The 15154-nt window shown below is 36.0% G+C and overlaps 1 long non-coding RNA gene across 1 annotated transcript in view; it reads left to right on the forward strand.

Annotated features, from left to right (window-relative positions):
* The window catches only part of LOC134471032 (uncharacterized), a 59441-nt gene extending 55015 nt beyond the window's left edge, over positions 1 to 4426 (forward strand). Inside the window, exon 3 of the long non-coding RNA XR_010040374.1 lies at positions 1224 to 4426. This is a non-coding gene — a long non-coding RNA (uncharacterized LOC134471032). The remainder of the gene's footprint in view (positions 1 to 1223) is intronic.
* The last annotated feature ends 10728 nt before the right edge of the window (positions 4427 to 15154 follow it).

Consider the following 15154-nt stretch of genomic DNA (forward strand, 5'->3'; position numbering starts at 1 on the left):
TGTGGCTCTACAGTGAGTTTTGATATCTGGTAGTGTAAATTTCAAACTCTGTTGTTTTTCAAAATCGTATACTTCACAATTTCTTCACAACTACGGCTTCAAATTCATGATTAATGTAACTCTATGTTTATTTAGATAGTTTTGCTTTTTTATATTTATTTTTAACCTTCAATTCACTGACACTACACAGCTTGCTAAATTTTGTGAGTTTGTTTCCAGAAGAAGGAATTTTAAATTTACATACTTGGGAGGAAATGGAAAACAGCTTAGATCAAGGCTAGTGAAAATACAAATCTATCTGAACCTCTACAGACTATTAAGGGTTATTTAACTGGGGGAAACTGCTGCGTTGTGCTCCTCTCACTACTTACTGCAGAGGAGGGAACCAAAGAGCTCCACCACCTGGAGTTTGGCCAGGCAAGGGAGGGAAATAATGTTACTTGTTTCAGGTGCAAGTGTGAAATGTTAGAGTTTAATGTAATATGTTGTTTATATTCGTTATTTATATTCCTATAGAACCAGACAATACTGGTTTCTAAGGATTGTTAAATCTGTGTTAAAATACTCAGTTGTAGAAAGTTAAAAATAAGCATGCTTTTGTAGCTAGAAACTAGTTTAAAGCAATGTGCATGGTTGCCCAGTTGAAAATGATTAGTTGGGAATGGTTGATACAATGTATCAACTTGAAGTTTGGAAACTTGGCTGAGCTACTTGGTGGGAGTTGAGTTCTCATTTTGTAAACATTTGTGCCCTGTGCAGGAATGGGGCACAGAGATGGTGTGCCTGCTGCCTGCTTGCAGTGTAGTGGGGAAAGGAGCTTTATGCTTCCCTCCTTAGCTCTGGCTACTTTTGCTGTCTTCCACAGCTATGAACTGTGACTCCCTTAGACACTGTTCTGCAGGCTTCTGATTCCATGCCACCTTCCATCACAATGCTTCTGCCTTATGCAAACAGCTCCATTAACCCAGACACAGGCTAAAAATTTCTTAACTTGCTCAAAATTTAATTACAACAACAAAAAAGGGGAATTTTATCTAGACTTCAGTATGTACTATTAAACTTGTGAATCCTGCTAAAGATGAAACTATAACAGCAGCAGGACTATTCAGTCAGGTAAAGAAAGAAACCAGGAAGGGTCCTTCAGAAAGACTTTCATACTAGACAATGGATGGGCTCCAGCTCAGTACTAATTTGGGATCAAGGGTATGCTTGTGTCTTTCCAGGAAATGTTAAATGGCCTATCTGGTTGCCTGAGTGTGCTGTCTGGCTGTATCATGGACCCAAAGCCAGAGAACGAGTTGATTCCACCCTCTCAAGAAGCTGATGCTCAGTCCTATGACGGTGATGCCTCAGAGACCATACAACAACTGACAGAAAAGTATGAAGCTAGAACCAACCTTAATTGACCCAGGATGTCCAAGAGATGGTAACCAAAAATAAAACCAAAGGTCTAAATAGATGATAGAAGTGTGTGCTAATTCCTATGCCAAAAATATCGGTTAATTATAGGTAAGATTTTGTCCTTTTCAAATTCTTTTTACGAGAGATCTCTGCTAATTGACCTACTACAAATCTGACTATATTCTGTTTATAGTTATAAATTCTACAATTGCAAAAAGTTAGTGTAATTCAATTTGGCTACCATATATTTGAATGCACTCTGATTGGGTAAAATGTTTGTCAGTTTGTCTGTGTACATGTTTCTTCTGTCTGTTCTTCTGGTCTGTTAAGCAGTTGTTGGAAGTCAACTGAATTAGTGATTGTTCACACGTGCAGAGCCAAAAGCACAAGTGCCTGTACAGAAGTGCCCAGGTGTCACAGACCATCTAAGAAATGCCCTGAGAGCATGGGGTGCTGGAGGTGAGAGGTGTTCCAACCTCAAGAACATGGGGTATAAGAAGCAAGCTAGTTCAGCAAAGAGGCATGAAACAAGTGTATAAATTGGCCTTGGGAACTTAGAGAATTCTTGTGGACACAAACAACTCTGCTTGTTTCTGGGTCTGTTAGAATCTATATAGATTGTCTGTCCATGTTTGTCCACTTGTCCTTTCTGTAAACAGTTGTTCTTTTTTATTTGAGCTCAACAATTTTTTCTTCCTTTTTTTAAATTTTTAGATCATCTCATCAAAATATCATTGGAGTAATAGACTTAAAAAGCATGTTTCTGCTCAGTTCAAATGATGCTACAATTGGTTGGAAAATGTAAGGTACATTGTTGTTTATTATAACTTGAGAATCTCTCATTGTTCAACAGTATGTTAAATGTTATGATTGGATTTTTCTTAAGTCATCAAAAAAATTATTAAGATGATTAAACAAAATCCCTTGGGGGGGGAGAGATTATTGGACAGGACTTCAATTGATGAATAAGAAAACGGCCACCTAGTAACATTTAACCAGCTCTTGTTCATTGATTATTGATCATTGATAGCCTTATTAGAGATACCCCAATTAAAGTTATAAAAATATATTCTTGTAATATGTTCACATTGTTCATCAGAAAAAATAATAATACAATAAGGCTTCTGATCTAAAGGTGCCCATACAAAACTTTTCATGTGGCTATGACAGATTGCTATTAACCTTATAGTGTATCATTGTATTCATGATTCAAGATGTACAGGTTTCTCAAAATATAAAACAGGGATTGTTTATAGTGATAGAATATTGTTTCAGATTCAGACTTCTGCCTATAATAAAAACTTACAAGATGTACATCCTACTAATGGTAACCAAGTTAGGTAAAAGGTTATGTATTAGATAGAGATGATGGACTAAAAGGAGATATTGGGTGTCAAATGAAAATTCATACATGTTATAAAATGTCATAAGATTGCCATACTATAATGTTGTATATGGGTTGGATTTCTAATTTTCTGTGTAAAATATGTAACTGTTAACATTCGATAGGTATTCAAATGTTAAAACATCCATGGTTGTTAAAAAATAAAGTTCCATTTTATATTCTAAGATGCTTGATATTTAGATAAGATAGTAATGTTAAGCTTACTGCCTCTACTACATTGTTATCAATCTTTTCTTCTGGATATGCAACAGCTGAGGTTTAGAGATAAAAAATAAGACAGACAGAAAGACTAAGACGACAGCTAATATTTTGGCCCTAGCTTCCTGAGATCAATGAGAGTCCAGGGCATTACAGAATCTCTGCTGCAATGTCCTGTACTCAGTGAGTCCCTAGTCTTCTGATCAAGAAGATTATGATACCACAGAGGAAAATGATCACCAGTGTGTGGAGTGCCTATGGAGAATCACCAGGAAAAAAGGTCTCCCAAGCTTTCACAGAAAGCAGCTTGATCAAACAGTGGCCATCATTCATCCAGACAGAAAGCTGAGAGATGCTATGCATGGTACCAAGGCATTTACTGTAGAGGAGACTTAACTGACCTTGGTAGATAACAAAAACTGGTTGTTTTTAAAACAGGTCTCCTTAAGTTGGTCTTTATGTCCTGCAGAAAACATACAATTACTAGAGATATATAAAACAATGCTAAAGTAGTACGCTATAAAAGAAACTCAAGTCACCTAATACCTCCTGACAATTGCCAGCTACACTGATAGCTGTCTATTGTTATGGATTAATGGACTGTACAGGGTTTCAATTGCAGAATGCAGGAACTTAAAATCCTGGGACTGCACTTAAAATGAGAACTGTTCAACAATGAAGAGATCTTCTACACAGTTCTTCAAATACAACTCCTCCAGCTTCGACTGACTCCTCATCCTGTTCTACAACAAAACAAAAAAGAGGGATATGCAGGGAGCTGTTGAAGCCAGATTGATCACATGTGTGGGGCTAAAGCGAGGCCATCCCAGAAAACACAGAAAGCCTCAAACAAGCTATATCAACAAGCTGTTGCAACACCAAGAAGGCAAGGGGCCCAGGCCAGCCAGGAAAACAAGTTTCTAGGCAGTGGGCTTGAAGCTGACATTTTCTTTGAGTGTATAAATAAACATGCTACAGTGGTTGAGCAGTTCCTTTGCTCCCAAGAGGAGGCTAAGTCCTCCACTGAGCTCCCTCCACCCAAAAAAGACTTGCACAGAATCCATTCTTACTTAACGATATTTTGGGGAAAAAAAAAACTAGTGTGATATTCTACCTAGTGTTTACATGACTAAGATGCTAAGCAAATTAGGAAATAAGTAACTTTCTGTTACCATACTTAAAGGTGGTATTCATTAAGGACAGGCTAAGCTTGGATCTTTTAGAAGATGAGGATCATGTTCCAATAAAAGGGAGATGACAGCTTTTGAATCCATATATAAAATAGCTACCTCTCATCTGGCACATTCATTTCACTATATTTTGAGATGCTAACATCCTCCTTCACTATAGACAAACCGTAATTTCTGAGACTACCAGACATGACAGAGCTTAATTGTTATTATGTCTGCAATTCAGAAATATGTCTACAAGCTTCCAACTGAATAAATAAAATTCTGATTTTCCTAATGTTTGAATTTTATTTTATTCCTTCTTCTGAAATTTTCAGTTTTGTAAGTACCTCAGAAACAGACACTAAATATTTTGTTCAATTTAAACTGAAATTGATTAGCACACAAAACAGCTGAATTCATTGGATCACAAGATTTAGTCTCTTGATTCTTGCTGTGTATATGTGGGAGTAACTTCCACAAGTGTCCTATGATTAACTAAACTTGTGTTTCATTTTTAACCTGCAAATTTTAGCTATTTGAATAACGTCATGGGCATTAATATATTACATTTTTTTTCCTTCTTAAAAACTTGGTTGGAATTCTAGTATTTCAAATATTTACTGGATTGACAGCAGCCCTGATCACAGATAGTAATGAGCATTTCTGCACATTATCTATAACACTGGAGACACTGCTCAAAAAGTTCTCAGCTCATACATTCGATGTCTGTAAGAAGGCATGGCAGAGACAAGTCTGTGTTCTCTGAAAAATTGAATTGCTTAATCTCGGAAGCTTTGTTCAAAAGCTACTCATCTAATAACTGTCAGACGGTGTATCCCAATACAATTCAGAAAATGTAGTACAAACCCTTGGATTTTTACAATCTGCATGGAGCAGAGGAAGGTTTACATAAAACCTCTTAATAACCATAGCACTGTACATAATTGATAGTTATAAATTGAAAAGTCCAATATGTCCTTTGTGTGCCTTGGCGGCTCTGATGGCTTTCATTTGTTTTTCTGTTCTTCCTATTTACTAGATTTTTTTTTTAACAGGATCTAAGAGATTTTTTTAAATTGAGTTGCCCAAAAGCTACTATGGAAGCATATTCTGGTCATATCAGAGCAGTTTCAATACCACAGTTTAGTGTTTTTAATAATAAAACTGATGTTTATTTCTCTTCATGTATGAAATAAGGATGTGTGCACAACTCTACAGCCTGTTTTTGACAATTTCAATCGCCCTGTGAATTTTCTGTTGAATCATATAATTCCAAGGAATTTCAATTCTAGTTCCAATTCCAACTTCATTATTCTTCCAGAGAAAAACAAACAGTACTGCTCTTTCGAGTTAGACAAAGAGCGTAACAAAGGTGGGTAGAGGGAAACCAAGAGTGGAGTGCTCTGAAATGGGAAGGGATCCAGCAGACCTAAGGCAGAAAGGGAAGCAAGAAAATTTAAGAGAGGCCACCTACACCGATAACCGATAACCTCAATGAGTGTAAATATTTAATGTCACAGACATGAGCAGAGGATAATACCAATGAAAATGGGGAAAGAGAATGTAGAGACAGACGGAGACAGTTGGGTACAAAGGCAAAGGGAATTTTAAAAAGAACCAAGCTATATTATGTACCGGTACCCACTCCCTAAAATAAATGTAAATTTCATGCACTGCAAACATGGGACAATAAAGTAAAATAATAAACTCAATGCATGTATTTTATGAAGTAACATACATATGAGTATATCCTCAAAATATGCATTATCTTGCTCTGAAATACACACATTTAAAAAAATCAAAGCCACAACAGACATTTTAAATTTTCACTTTTCAAAAATATGCCAAGAAAAGTAAAAGTCTTTCTCTTTGCTTTCAGGAAATATGCATGCGTTACAGACAGTACAATCCATGATTGGCAGCACAAATAAAAAGATGTAAAATTTTGCACAATAACATAATGAGTAGTTTGGTGTAGATGTAATGAGAAGCTTCTGTTCTCATCTTCCAAAGGCAACTTTTCTTTAAAAGGAGAGATTTTGATGCCTTATATAATTTATCTTGGCTTTTGACTGTGTGAGGATTATACTTCAGTGAGTGACATTTTGCTGTCATCACTTTCTTAGTCTGTATTATCTCCTAGATCCTACAATGCTGCATTATATGGAAGATAGCCATGCCAGAGCCATCTCTGCCACCAAGTCACAGCTGCAAGGCCAGTCTCTGCTTAAAGCACATCATAGAGCAATCAGCAATTGAGAATAACAAAGGGCCCCTATAATGTGTCCAGTGTTTTTTCTCTATAAGCATTATCTGTTCCTTCTGCACCATCTGCACCAGAACCATGAAGGTGGTTATGATGCATGAAAAAAAAATCCCTATTAGATTGTCAGGAATTTCAGTGCAAGAGTCTGAATTTCTGTATTTTGTGGTTAAAATTCCTTTTTATATTTGCCACTGGAAATAAGTGCCCGGTAAAGCAAGGAATCAAGAAAGAATGATGCATTTTGCTTGCTAAAGTGATTACTCTTATATGCTTACGTCTACTGCACAAAAAACGCCTACAACACAACTAAAGTTAGAAACTGTCTTAGATATTAGTCCTTGATTCTATGTAAGAAGAATTAAAAGGATTTTACCGCAAGCCAAATACCGCATTTCAGAATATCAAGTGGCTTATGCCTAGTTCTCATATGTTAATGGATACGTGAATTATTTTTATGAGATTCCTACCAGTTAAGGCCAGAAGAGAGCACATTACCCAGTTGAAGATTTAAAATATTTTACTTTCATCACAATGCACACATACAGCTGATCGGAATCTCTGTGAAAATGTGCTGGTGTTCGTCAAGCACCAGACATGTATAAGAATTAATGTTTCTCATGGGCCTTTGGGAACTAGGTTTTAGTGAAAATGAGCCAGTGACTTTGGTCTTCCCTCAGGCTTTGCTTGGTTCATTTAGAAGAAAGAAAACGGAAGAATGGAAGATGAAGATCTATAATGCCACAAACTAGAAAATACACCTTTTACACGCACACACACACACACGCACACATGCACGCAGACCTACACCTAAACTACCCATTGTAAAGTTAGCCTTACTTTTTCAACTTTAATTTTGAAATGTTATTTATTAATCATTTTATAAAACCACAGTTTTAAAGGATATTAAGATTGTCTCATAGTTCTCTCTTCTTTTATTTGTGCAATTTAACTTTTGATGTATTAATATCCTTTTTGGGGGTGCAATTTAGTTTAAAAGAAAGAGGAAAAACATGCCCGGCTGTGCGCTCCTGATGGCACTGCTTGTTAGGAGGATGCCGGCTGGATGCAGTCTCCATCTCCTCCCTTGGGCAGCTTCTGTTTTGCAGTACAGAGACTGAACAGCTGGATGTGACAATCTGGTTGTCAGTGAGATGAGAATAACAAAATAAACAAAGACCAAAAGAGAAAAGAATTTTGAAAGCATGAGAACAAAGTGAATTTTACTAACAGGCTAAATACTTTCTGCTTAAGCAGGGAATGACTGAGTCGTAGGAAAATGAAAAATCAGTGGTAAACGGACACTGAAAAAGCTAACAGGCATTTGAAGAGATGAGGTAAGATCATAAGTTCTTAATTTCACAAGATGTGAGCCACTGCTTTTTCTTTGTGATTACTTTAGAAATTGTGGAAGTGTTTCTGAGCAGTGTAATAAACGATCTTACGAAAAATGGTATTTCAAGACTTTCTATAAAAAACATTAATCTCTTTCTATTTGGATTTACAATTACAACTGAATATGAAAAATGTGCAGCTGCTGGTATGTTTGGGGGCATTCATCTCTGAAAACTTTTTGATCTGTATCATGTAGAAGATATTTTCTGTAAACCAGTAACATTTTCCTTCATTTAGTCATATCATAGTTTCAGTCTCAGTGAATATTTAAACTAAAACAAATAAGAAAGTTAAATCAGACTAATAGAAAATGAATTGGAAAATCTGTACCTAGCATATTTGGGAGATACCATCCATGATTTCACTGAATCTCCACTACTCAGTTTCCAAATCCCTGCTCCAGCCTAGAAGTGCACCTTGGGCAGTAAAAGAGAACCAGAACCCCAGCAGAGCCACAGATGCTGAAAACAACGGATCTGTGAGTGGCCCACAACCTCGTGGCGGCAAACCGCCAGTCTGTGTGAGCTTGTAACATATAGGACTGCTTTTAAGAAAAGGAGTAAATGAAAAGTGACAGAAGGCATTACTGAACTTTCTTTACAACAAAATCACCATCCATTTTGGAAATGTCAAACATTTCATGTATTTCACAAGAGGATTCCAGATTGTTTATTTGGTCAATAAAATGGGAAATTCACTCTTCAGTCTGGATGATGAAATCTGTTTGTATGTCAGAAAAACCCCCAGCAATTCACAGGAAGTTCCAGACTCGTCAGAACACAATGCAAGTTACAGAATCCTTCACAAAGCCCTGCCAGTGGGAAGCTGCCTCCCTTAGACTCAGGCTAGAAAACAAATGAAGCACTTGCTGTTTTAGTTTTGTTCCTCAAAAAATACTGTTGTCAGTTACTGCGTATCTAACAAGACACAGGGAAAGGGACCTGTTAGCAGTGAATCACCTGCGATTGGTTTTTACCTATAGGAAGAGAAAATATGCTTGTTGTCTTACTTTATGGGATCCTATACTCCTTAATCACTGTGTGATATAACCCAGGAACTTCATGCCTACTGTTTTCATTATCACCAACAAATAAACTTGAATGCACTGTGCTAATCCAGTCACCAGATTTAATTCTGTGTAGCTAAAGAATGCCAGAGTGTTGCCTTTAGTGGCTCAATTATATGACATAGGTATAAAGGACTGAATAAAAATCAAAATAATATCAAAATATTTTAAAGCCAGCATTGGATTCTCATTCTAGAATTTTCAAAGTGTTTCTCATTTTTCAGACAGACTTCTATCTACTTAAAAGTCATACATGAAAAGAAAGATCCATAAATTTAGAGAAACCAAGGAGGTCTAGATGAAACCTGTGGTTCATTATATTGCATAGGATGAAACTAACTTGAAAGAAGATTCATTGCTGCTCTAGTGATCTTGTTATAAACATCCTAAAGTTTCCTTGTTTTCTGTTTATCATTATCTCATTTCTTCTCTCATTCTATATCTTAAGCACTTAATAATAATGCCCTACATGTAGTTGATAATCAATTCTTTCAGGATTTTATCTCTCATTAAATTAGGGTACCCTGTTTTTTTCTAAAAAATCTGCTCATATCACATGCTATAAATTAACAGGCCAATTAATTTTGTGAAATAGCTTAATAGGTCTGAAATTAAGATGAATTTACTGGTTGCTGATTACAATTTTGCATAATTTTACACACGCTAGACTTAAGGAATGCAATTATTGTGAGTTCATGAATTGATGAAGTAAACTAAAGCAAGTATTCATGTTGTTCTAGCACAAATAAAATTTTAAATATGAGATAATGTCCAGTAAGAGCAAAAGGCTAAGAATTAGGAGACATAGATCTAGACAGCTATAATTGATAGTGAATTATTTTCAGCAAAACATTAAATAATCTACATAATTCATGCTGCTCATCTATAAAGTAACAAATTTAGGTTACACACCAATATTATGCTTCAAAATTTCAAAGTTTATAGATAGATGAATTATTTTAAAGTATTTTTCAAACCATTGATTCACATGCATAGATTAAAATGTAGCCAATAATTTAGTTTTACATTTATAACAAATTTTTCAACAATATGATTAAGTGATCACTGTAAAGAAGCAAAATGTCAGGCCATATATGATGCATAAGGAGGCATTTAGATCTTTTTATTCATTTATCTCATAAAGCAAAAAAGATATTCAGTAATTAATATTCTTGTAGTTAACATGAGTAACATCCTAACTATGTAAGCACATTCCTGTTCACCTTCTTACCTTGAGTTGACTTACAATTAAAATAATGTATTGTTAAGTACTATATGTAGGGTAAAGATTTAGAAATTCAATATTAATATATTTTGATCTCTTGGAATCAGAGCCCCAGCCAACTTAATCATTCAGAGTATTTTTTACAGAATCATAACAAAAGTTAAAGAAGACAAACATTTTACAATAAGCCTTCATTTTCTATTTTTTTTTTTTTGAATAATAACAACATCAACTAAAGGTAAAACCTGTTGGCTCAGTAACACACATTAGGCCTGAGTGTTTATGTATTCAATACTTTTATTAACTGCCTAGTAACTGTATTATTTTATTAAGATGCACTAATTTAACCTCCAAAAAGATTATATTTTAGAAGAGGAGAAAAATATCACCAGAGAAAGATTTAAATAAAACTGATACATGCCATGAATGAACATACAGAAATACTTATGCAAGTATTTGTCTGAATGTTTGTGGTGCTATAACAGATTTTCTGACATTTGGGTAATTAATAGAGAGTGGCAATTTGTTTCTCACAGCTCTGGAGTCTGAGAATTCAAGATCAAGACTCCAGCGTGTTTAGTGACTAAGAAAAGCCTGGCTCTGTGGTCAGTATGCAGCCTGCCACAGCACCCTCTGAAAGACAGGAATGCTGTGTCTTCATATGACAAACAAAAGCAAAGAGCAACCCGAATCCCTTCATCAATCCCTTGTATAGTGGCATTAATCCACTCAAAAGAGTTGAGGTATCATTACCTGAATATCTCCCAAAAGACTGGGAATTAAGTTTCCAGTGCATGAGTTTTAGGAGACGCAGTTAGATTATAGCACAATCTTAGGAAATACAGAGAAAATAAATTTCGAGTTAAGATCTGAAGCGGAGAGAAGTCTTAGGGAACGGCCTTTTGGAACCCAGTTCCTAAAGCTACTGGAAATATGGTGAATTTGAACAGCAAAAGCAGATCAGTGTAACTGCAGAGACTAAAGCAAGGCTGCAACCAGAACAAGACAAGCCTTCAGGATAATACGGAGACTCATGGGCTGTGTAATAAAAATAAGCGTAATAAAAATTTTTGGAAATGTTGGGAGAGAAGACCACACTAATGAAAAGGATGGTAGAATTGCTTTTGGATCATGCCACATGTATGCCACGTTTAAAAACAAGAAAAGATAGCAAGGAAAGAATTAGAAGGTACTGATTTAAATGTGACCAAATGATGATTAATTTTTTTTGTTTAAATGGAACATATAAAATATTTATAATGTAATTAGTATGTATGTAGAGATATATTGAAGAGAGAGACTCCATTGTTTCTTTAAACAAACATATTATAAAAGCTTATACTTTGTAAAGAAAACATATATAGCAATTAAATAAGTAAGAGATTATTAAATAAAACTGATGAGAGAATCAGACATTACTGTTATGCTTTATAATGCAAAAGTTACACCAATCTTTCAAGGTATCTAAAAAGATTCTTCTATATAATATTTGCAAGTGTGGAATGAACATAAAAGACAACACAATTACACATTTTGCACACACTGCCACATGAAGAGAATATGTAATCCGTTGCTCATGTCATTGAATGATACCCATTTATGTAACACAGAATTGAGTTTTTTTCTATAGCGATAAGCAAAAGAATCAGTTTCTACTCTTTGTTGACAATTATTTTGAGCAAAAAAATAAAAACTAACGAGAAATACCACAAATATCATATATGTTATATAATTTTCTGTGTCTAGCATACAGATTCATAATTCAAAGCAGAGAACATACCTGGAAATATACACAAAATTAATTGTAGAAATATTCCAGATGCCAACAAATGAAGGGAATCTTCCTGGAAGACAGCACAGATTCATAGATAAGTAATATGCATTAAACACACTAAGATAAAATTTAGTCTATCTTCTATCATCTCTGGAGCAGAACTGTTTCTCTAAGGATATGTTGTCTATGCTTAAATGTTACCAACCTTGGAGCCTCATTAGAAATATATCAGTCTTATTTTAAATATAAGGAGATTAGACTTTAATGTTTATATTTTAAGAATAGTTACCAAACATAAAAATTATGGTTAGCGTATCTTAAAAGTAAATTGACATTTTGACTTTTCTCCTATCCTACTAATAAGATACTAAATTCCTACCTCACAAAAATGAAACAAACTTAACTAAAACCATAATTAGCATGTAAGTATGGAGGATGAGCCATCTATTAGTGATTGGCTCCCACATGTTGAGCATTGTGTTTCCAGTTATTATCTCACTCACAACACGTCCCAGGTTTTGCATGCTCAGAGAAACAAAAGGACAGATAATGAATATTTATAGAAAAACAATAAATCTGTCTTTCAGACATAGCATCCACTAATGAAGGTGCAGTAACTTTCTTAGATCACAGTTTTTAAGATAACTCCTCAAAATAATAAGGCTTGTAGGCATTTATTATCATACAGAGCATGAGACTACATAGTCTTAAAGTTTGCCCATAGTATCCTTAGTAATAGTTGTTGGAATCCTTTTTAAAGAATTTTCTTTCTTTCTTTCTTTCTTTCTTTCTTTCTTTTTCTTTCTAAATTTTCTTTCTTTCTTTCTTTCTTTCCTTTCTTCTTTCTTTCTTTCTTCCTTTCCTTTCCTTTACTTTCCTTTCCTTTCCTCTCTCTGTCTCTTTCTTTTCTTTCTTTCTTTCTTTCTTTCTTTCTTTCTTTCTTTCTTTTGCCAGACAAATGCTTGTGCCACTAATCTAAATCTCCCACCCTAAGAATTTCCTTTCTTACAAGTGGGAAACTATGTTTCTAAATAGTGTTATTTAGCTTTCCAAATGGACACAACAGTCAGCTCAGACACAAATAATGTCTCAGAAATCTTATCAAAGATTTTTGGTTGATAGGTCTTTCTAGCACAAAAGATTCTTTTGAAAATGCTGCATAGCTATAATATCCCAAGGCTTACCATTGTTTTTATATACCTGAGGCCATTTGCAAAATACTATCTATTTTGTTAGTTACCCCCCTGTTATTCTTACTGTCTGTTTTTCTGCAGGGTATTCATTAAAAGCCCCAAACTCTTTTTCTCTTTTTGTTGTGTTAGCTGGTATTGTCAGGTTTCTCCATAGGAATAGAAATTGGATAGACAGGATAGACAAACTGACAAATGCTATGTGACTTAGAATTTGTTTACATTTTGATAAACTTGTCATGATTCAGAAGTATTGCAGTTCATACGTAGTTCATAGGTAATATCTCTAGCCCATGTAACAGTATGTTCTAGAGCACTGTTTGTTTTATCTCATGATCCTGTGTCTGACAGGAGGCTGTGGCTTGGTGTTGCTGCCTAGGATCACAAAAGGGTGTGCCATCACAGGTTGGGGAATGTTTTAAATTTAAAAAAAAAAAATTTTTCCTACAGATAAATTCTAGTTTAAGGCCTGAGAATCAACAAGCCAGTGGTACAAGTTCAAGAATGAAAGTCTGAGGTCCCAACTGAAGCAATTTTGATAGAGAAACAGAGAAAGAATTCCCTAACCCTGCATTTTCTCATTCTGCTCTGACCCTCATTAATCAGAACATGCCTACCCACACTGTGGAAGAAAACCTACTTAACTCAATCTACTGACCCACACACTAATCTCTTCCATAAACACCCTCACCAGCACACTCAGAATTAATGTTTAACCGAATTTTGGCACCCCATGCCCTGACAGATGGACATTTAAACTATCACAGAGCTATTTTTCATTTAACCAATTTCATCATAAATGTGCACTGAGATGGCTGAGATGGGTGATGTAAATTTTTTCCTGGCTCTCTTGTTAGCTTGCTTGCTTGCTGATGAACACTGTAAGGGCCAGGTTTCTGTAGATTGGAGGGCTGGAGAGAGAATCTGGGCATTCAGTCCAGTGTCATTCACAGGATCTGACAGTGGCTTCTGCCCACCTTCACTGATCTCTGGCAACTACACTACCTCTTCTTGTCCCTTCTGCTAAAGCACATTACTAGCTCGATGTGCTCCTTTGCTCATATCCATATAAATGACCCTTTGATAAGATGTCCCCATTGAATCCTCTGACATTAACTTGGTGTTGAAGTGAGCATGTCCCCAAGTTAGTATTTTTCTACTATAATCAGGGTGAAGCTTCTGTGGATCACTGGTGCCACACGGAATTAGAACTCCACTCAGGCCTACACTCTTCTGCCATTGGAGTAGTTGCTCCTGCCTGCGATCAAACTGGCGGTCAAAGTTACAGAAACAGGGACATTGATGGCACTATTGGTTCTGGACATGATTCAGTCATTTGATGTTTATTTGAAGAGAATCTTAGACTTCTCTTCATGTAAAATCATTAATTGAACAATGGAGAATGGAGTAGATTATGTGGATAACTCCTGTTTGTACTTCACTGCATTCTTCTTACTGTTGGATCATCAATGAATGTGGGTCAGAAAACTAAACATAAAATAATGTGTGTGTCAGGAGTGTATACGCCAGGCCCCCCAGCCTGCCCCTTCTGCACCCCTGCCATCCAACCGCAGGACACAGGGCCTCCAGTGGTGTGCAGGGCCAGGCCAAGCAGATCTCTTCTGTGCCCCTGCCATCCTGGCACTGTCCTCTGGGACCCCCACCTCCTGGATCTAGTATTGCTGTTTATCTTTGGCTTCCACTCCTCTCCCCCAGAACCTTGGACCACAGTGGATTAGCCGTGTTGTGTCAATGAGAGACACAGTAACCCCTCATCCAAAGAGAAGTTCTCAGCAGACTTCCATCAGTGTGGTGAGTTTGCCCCTAATATAGGAGCACAGTTTTCTACCTTCAGTGGATAAACAGAAGCAATAGCCACGCCCCCTCCAAAAGTACAACCTTTGTGAGCTTGGCAAGAATGTAGGTGAGTCATTTTTCCACACAGAGAATGTAAGGTAGGTTGAGGAGGGTGTCAATAAGACCTCCCCCATCTTGGAAAAAATTAAAAGGGCTTATGAGACACCCTGAGACACAGTAGGGTCCCAGCATAGACAAACACTATAAA

This window comes from Cavia porcellus, unplaced genomic scaffold, assembly GCF_034190915.1.
Source record: "Cavia porcellus strain 051 isolate PalLab524CR breed Dunkin Hartley unplaced genomic scaffold, mCavPor4.1 scaffold_1, whole genome shotgun sequence".
Lineage (NCBI taxonomy): Eukaryota > Metazoa > Chordata > Mammalia > Rodentia > Caviidae > Cavia > Cavia porcellus.